The sequence below is a fragment of the Channa argus genome, chromosome 5 (genome assembly GCF_033026475.1).
Source record: "Channa argus isolate prfri chromosome 5, Channa argus male v1.0, whole genome shotgun sequence".
Lineage (NCBI taxonomy): Eukaryota > Metazoa > Chordata > Actinopteri > Anabantiformes > Channidae > Channa > Channa argus.
This window is the reverse complement of record NC_090201.1, coordinates 2,372,023-2,379,010: the sequence shown is the minus strand read 5'-3', so window position 1 is coordinate 2,379,010 and position 6,988 is coordinate 2,372,023.

Here is a 6,988-nt window from a genome sequence, read left to right as displayed (position 1 = left end):
TTTTGTTCTTAAGTGGAGATTATGGGAGTATTAAAGATACAGTATTGAAGCCATGTTGCTTGATAACATCAGAAGCAGCTTTTTCAACCAGAACAGAGAAATCATTTGTGTGCCACAAACAATATTATCGTACGACAAGACAATTTTTAATAAAGGGGACACATTTTGAAAATGAAAAGGTATTACACTCAGATAATATATATAATAATAATATATAGATAATATACTGCCTATTTGTGGTTCCCAACATTTTCTTTTAGGGAATTCCTTTCTATCATTGAGTAAACTGAAAACCGGATTTTTAATATTATATTTCATACAAACAGTAACTGTGCAGGGCAACTGATTAACATTCAAGATTCAAATAACTCTATTCATCCCATGGGGATATTGCGTTGCCTTGTTAGGCTGCTCTCCACATGAAAAGTAGAAAAGAAAGGAAAAGCACCTCAACCAAACATAAGAGAAACCACAAAGACAAGAAAATAACTACAAACGACTGAAATAAAACTATACACAAAATAAGATAAATGAGGAAAAAAAAAATTTACCTTAAAATAAAATTAGTAAATAAAGTAGAAAAATCAGATTGTCCATTTAGATCTGTCAGTCCCCCTCCTTTTTACAAGGGGGAAGATTGAACAGTTTAATGGCCACTGGGAGAAAGCATTCAATTCAATTCAACTAAAAATATATATTGTCAATTCACAACAAAGTCATCTAAAGGCAATTATAGAGAGAATGTATAGAGAGAATTCAATAATTCCCCCTTGAGCAAGCCCTAGGCAACAGTGGAGAGGAAAAACTCCCTTTAAGGGAAGAAACCTTCAGCAAAACCATGCTCAAGGTGGGCGGCCACCTGCCTTGATCGGTTGGGGCGAGTGGAAAGTAGAGAGGGAAAGAAAAGAGCAACAAAAAGCAACAACAAAACATCGAGCAGGTTGTTAGGACCAGTAGCTGCACACTGGAAAACAGCTTCAAAGCCGGGGGACACCTGCAGAAAGAGAGAAAGACAACTATGGGAGAAAACACACAAAGTTAATATACAGTGGTGACAATTGCAGGGTGGGAGGTGAGGAGATAGGGACAAGAGGACTAAAGGAGCCCAGTGCATCGGGGGTGGGTCCCCCAGCAGTCTAAGCCTATAGCAGCATAACTATAACTAACTATAAGCTTTATCAAAGAGGAAGGTTTTAAGCCTAGACTTAAGAGTAGAGAGGGTGTCTGCTTCCAGAATCTGAACTGGGAGCTGGTTCCACAAGAGAGGAGCTTGATAGCTAAAGGCTCTGCCTCCCATTCTACTTTTGGAAATTCTGGGAACCACAAGTAGGCCTGCATTCTGAGATGGAAGTGGTCTACTGGGATGATATGGTGCTATGAGGTCTTCTATATATGATGGAACCTGACCATTCAGAGCTTTATATGTAAGAAGCAGGGTTTTAAATTCTATCCTGGATTTAATGGGAAGCCAATGGATGGAAACTAGGGAAGGAGAAATATGATCTCTCTTGCTGCAGCATTTTGGATTAATTGCAGGCTCTTTACAGAGTTACTGGGGCATCCTGAAAGTAGAGAATTACAGTAGTCCAACCTAGAGGTAACAAATGCATGGACCAGTTTTTCGGCATCACTTTGAGACAGGATGCTCCTAAGTTTGCCAATGTTCCGTAGGTGGCTGAGAAGAAGGCTGCTCTGGAGATTTGATTTATATGTGAGGTAAAGGCTCAACCGACTCACCCGGTATCTATATTGGGCAGTGTTACTTTTTAGTTTGTAGATCTGGAGGCGGCAAGCAGTGGGCATTGTGTCCAGCCCTCCATCTCTACACCTAATCTTTCAGCAGATGTTGAGGCTGGATTTTCTTTCTCTTCCAGTGTGCGCGCTGACCACTGTCCACTATCCACTGTCCACTAGCTCCTCCGACGGCAACTCACAGATCCTGCCTACAACACCAAATTCTCATGGCAAAAATGACAATATCTGGTCTTAGACACCTCAAGTGTAATCAATAAAGCAGCTTCAACATCCAGGACGTCTTTTAGGGTTTTAATATCTTGCAAGAGATTTGTACATTGACAGAGTTTCAAGCCTCCATCCAGTGCAGAACGAAGAGTAGAAGAGGTGACTGGTGTGGAGCAGGAAGTAGCAAAGATTAGTAAGAGTGAAGTGAGGAGGACGTTGAAGAGGATGAAGAGTGGAAAGGCAGTTGGTCCTCACAAAACCTGAGTGGCAGGCAGTTAGGTCGAAAAACGTAGCGTGATTTGGATCGTAGACAGTGATGATGAATTTGATGAGGGCTGGAAAGTCAGGGTGGAAATGCAGACGAACTGGCATGGAACTGTGGGCAAGGCTGGACTTAAATAATGAAGGGAAACAGGTGTAGACTATTAAGAGTGGTGAAGAGTGAAAAAGCTGGATGAAATGAACAGGGAAGTAGAGAAAAGGGCTACAAAGCAAAAGTCCAGAACAGGAAGTGCTACTGATCATGACAACAGTGCTGAACAGAAACCCGGGGTTGTTCTTGTTTTCTTCAATTAATGATGAATAATATGCTTTTCTGGCATCACTGACAGCTTTTTTGTACATTTTAAAACTGTTTTTCCAGGCTAAATGAAATTCTTCTAAATTCCTGGAACGCCACTTCCTTTCTAACTTTCGTGTTGCCTGTTTTAAGTTGAGTGTTTTCGAACTATACCATAGAGAGAGAGATCAGCTCTTTTGGTTTACTGCCTTCTTTTTCAGAGGGGCAACACTATCGACTATTGTACGTAGTGAGGCTGCAGAATTGTCAATAAGATAATCTACTTGTGCAGGAGTAACATTAAGGTGGCTACTTTCCATTGTATTAACATATGATGAAGCAAATGATGAAGAAATAATTTCTTTAAATTTGTTGACAGCTTTTTCATTTAAGCATCTGCTATAGTGGAATTTTTCCCTAACTGCTATATAGTCCGTTATTGTAAATTCAAATGTTATTAAAAAATGGTCAGACAGAAGAGAGTTGTGAGGAAATATGGTTAAATTATCCGCTTTAATTCCATACGTAAGAACAAGGTCTAACGTGTGAGTGAAACAGTGAGTGGGTTTATTTACATTTTGGGAAAAAACAATTGAATCTAATAATGAATTAAACGCAGTGCTCAGACAGTTACTGTCAGCATCTACATGAATGTTAAAGTCACCCACTATAATGACTTTATCTGTACTAAGCACTAAATCAGATAGAAAATCAGAAAATTCCATCAAAAACTCTGAATAAGGGACTGGAGGACGGTACACGATAACAAATAATAGTGGTTTTTGAGTTTTCCAGTTTGGGTGTGAAAGGCTAAGAGTAAGGCTCTCAAATGAGTTATAACTATGTTTAGGTCTAGGAATTATTGATAAGCTACAATGGAAGATTGCTGCTACTCCTCCACCTCAGCCTGTGCTTCTAGGAACATGATCATTAATATGACTCATTTAAACTGACATATTCTTCCTGCTGCAACCAAGTTTCAGTGAGACAAAATAAATCGAATTGATGATCAGTTATTAAGTCATTTACTAACAGAGATTTAGAAGAGAGAGATCTGATAATCCACATTTAATAGTTTTGGGGTTTTGTTCTGGAAGAGGAGTAGTATTAACTTTTATTGGGTTATCATAGATTGTACAACCCATAATGAATGCAATAGCTGCAGGAAAATTATGTTAAAATAAAAAAGCGATTTGAATAAGTTTTAGGTAAATTAAAGTGTGTAGCGCCACATTGGAATTATTATTATTTTTTATTTTTTTTTGTAGGCCAACTGGGAAATTAGCATCTTTCTGGTTTCTTCAGCAAAAATTCAATGGGATTTTTCTATTTTGGAGTTTAGATTATTGTAGAAAAAAAGCTATTTGATAAACAGAAGTCTGGGATAAACTCCCCACTTTTAATTGGATTTAGCCACTTGCCTCTAAAAAAGCATGTCTTTTTATATGGACCTGATATAATTAGTGATTGTGAGTAATAAACTGAAAGAGGTTGCAAAGGTGGATGTATGAGTAAATGATTCTCAGTGTTCAATGCTGCCAACAACCTTCTGTACTCTCATTTATAGCCACTTGTATCAACCATTTAGTGAAAATGTGTTGACAGGGACAGGACAGGGGAACTCCATTCCCCATGAACATTACATCAGAGATGAGTTTTATCATAATATATTCCTGATTAATGTTTTATGATTTCATGAATGAGTTTTTTCTTGTTTCCTTCTATTTGAGAACTGCAGGGTTTTCTTCCCCCTGATGCTTGGCTGTTGTACATTTAGCTCTTTGGTACTTTATACCTTTTGAATGCACTGTTAATGCTTTGCAAATATAACCTCAGTCTGCTCTTGCCCTGTAAGATTATGTTTCTCTTTATATGCTTAATGATAATTACACTAAATAAATTCAACAACAATTATATATATATATATATATATATATATATATATATATATATATATATACAGAGAGAGAGAGAGAGAGAGAGAGAGAGAGAGAGAGAGAGAGAGAGAAAGAGACAGTATATATCGTTTTCTTCACAGAAATTAATTACTAAAATGCAGACCGATTGTATGCATAGTTTTATTTTTTTTGTTTTTGTATGTTTTGCTTATTATTTTTTATTAGTATAATGTATATACAATACATATAGTGTCCATTGGAAGTGTCTTCACATGGACAATACAAGAACATATCTTGGGCATTTCAGGAATGTAAGATGTGATAAAATTAATGATATTTAATTTTTAACATTATTTATATCTTCCATTTAGGGATTAATAGACTATCTATCATCTATCTAATTCTCCTACAACCTTTAGCGACCCCTTGTGGCAAGCAGTGCTATATATCAGATTCCAAAACCTGGTCCTCAAGGAACACTGCCCTGATAGGGTTCTAGTTTTCCCTTTGTTACCCACTGTTGATTACCTGAATCAGGTGTTTTCAGTCAATAAGTGCAACTTGAGCAACTTTTTAATTGCAGTTGAAAATCAGCTTTAAGCTACCTCTGGTGCAAATCACCAAATGCCCTATAGAGCCATGAGAAAAAACCTTTTGCCACATAGGTCCTGACCAAAATAAAACATCTGTATTATACCTTCACTGGAATTTTTGCAAACATGTTGGGAAACAAAAAAAGAAGATTTATTATCTTTAGTGCTGCACAGGATTCTTCTGAGAATAGACTAATAAAAATTACATCTCAGACATCCAAGAGCCAAGCACACAAATGAAGTTGTCATAAATGAAGCTACACCAAACAAAAAAAGTACTGCATTCTGTGACAGAGTCACAAACAAACACTGGACAATTTAAGTTCAGCAGAACAGCCCTACTACAGTTCTGAGAGACACAAGTCTTTTAGACTTCACTTGGCTCTATAATTTATTTATTCTTCTTATTTATCTTGTCCACATGCTGGGACTAGCTTCTTTGACCTTAGGTCACCGTCAGGTAAGACTTTTCTTTGTCAACCACCCTTTTGCCCAGTAAAAGCAAACAAGATAATAGGTGGATGGACAAATGAAACATGGAACTTGTTTGTCATCATGAATTCGAATGAACTATAGCCCTAAATGTGTTTATCCAGTTCAATAACATTTAGCCAACAAATATTTTGTCATTAGGTGATGTGTAAAACACATCGTAATAAAACTGATTTTTAAAGCCAGTCTAGAAACACAGGGAAATAAGTGTTTACTCAAATTACTTGTAAAAACAACTAAACGATTTTATATTTCAAAATAATATATAATCTATCATTATTTTGTTTTTATACAATATAATACAGGTCCATTTCTCTTATTAGTCATTATAAACATAGGTAAAAAGTATTGTTCTAACAATCATATCCAGCTAGGTTCAAACAAGATATGAAGGAAGAGCAGCAATAAATAAGTCAAAGTAAATGTATTACAATAACGGGCAATATTAGGAAGATAAAAAAAATGATAGGATAAAAATACATATGGTTTTCCTATTTGTAAGACTTGTGTTTATGAACAAAGTCAATTAATTGGCCAACACGCGCCTTTTCCGGGTCAGCGTGCGACTCACGTGAAGTATCACGTTGGACGCCAAGAAGGACTGACAGCAGAAACCATCAGTTGAAAAGTGCTAGGGGTGGGAGGTGGGCATGTAAACAACGTGCTTTAAAGCATTCTACATCATACGATAAATATATTTCTAATTTCACTGAACGGAGTAAATTCCAAATGATAATAAAATATTTACCCTGACTTAGGTTCTCATTATGTTGACAATGAAATACATGTTGCTATTTACAAAAATGCAGTAAGTTTCAGTTAGTTGGTGACATTTTTTTAAACAAATGACCGTTTTTAACCGTCACAAGACAGGCAGCTTTTTTTGAATGTATTATTTTCCCCCTTGTTCACTGATAATGGTACATCTGAACTCTGTAACCTATCAAGCAGTTAAATCACCTAATTTGAGGCCGGAAGTGGTAACATTTTTGCTTTTAGAAATAAAAGTGCTGGGTTTTTTTTCAATTGATATTAATACATTTTGTTTAGACTAAAAGCAATGTAGTCTATAATGAGTAAATGACTCTCTAAAGTTATAATATCACATTCTACAGACAATTATGCATTTTATAGCTTTTTCTGAGTTTCTGAATACACAAGTCAATATGAGGCAACCACTTTTTAAAGTGGTTTCGTCTTACAATAGCCATACAATGAATACTGTTTTGCATTCTTTGTGTTACAATAAAACTAAATATCTGTAGCTTCAGGGTATACGTAGTAAAATTCTTTTAGTCTGTTTTTCATTTCTTTCCAGAATTGATCGGTGTGCATACGTAGATAAACAGATGTTCTATAAATTATAAAAACGTAATTTATTTTTTTATCTCGCCAGTATTTGAGGTAGCATATGTGCTAAACAATAAAATAGATCATTTTCACTTTATTAGTGAGGAGAAAATGATGTGATGTTATGCAAGTTG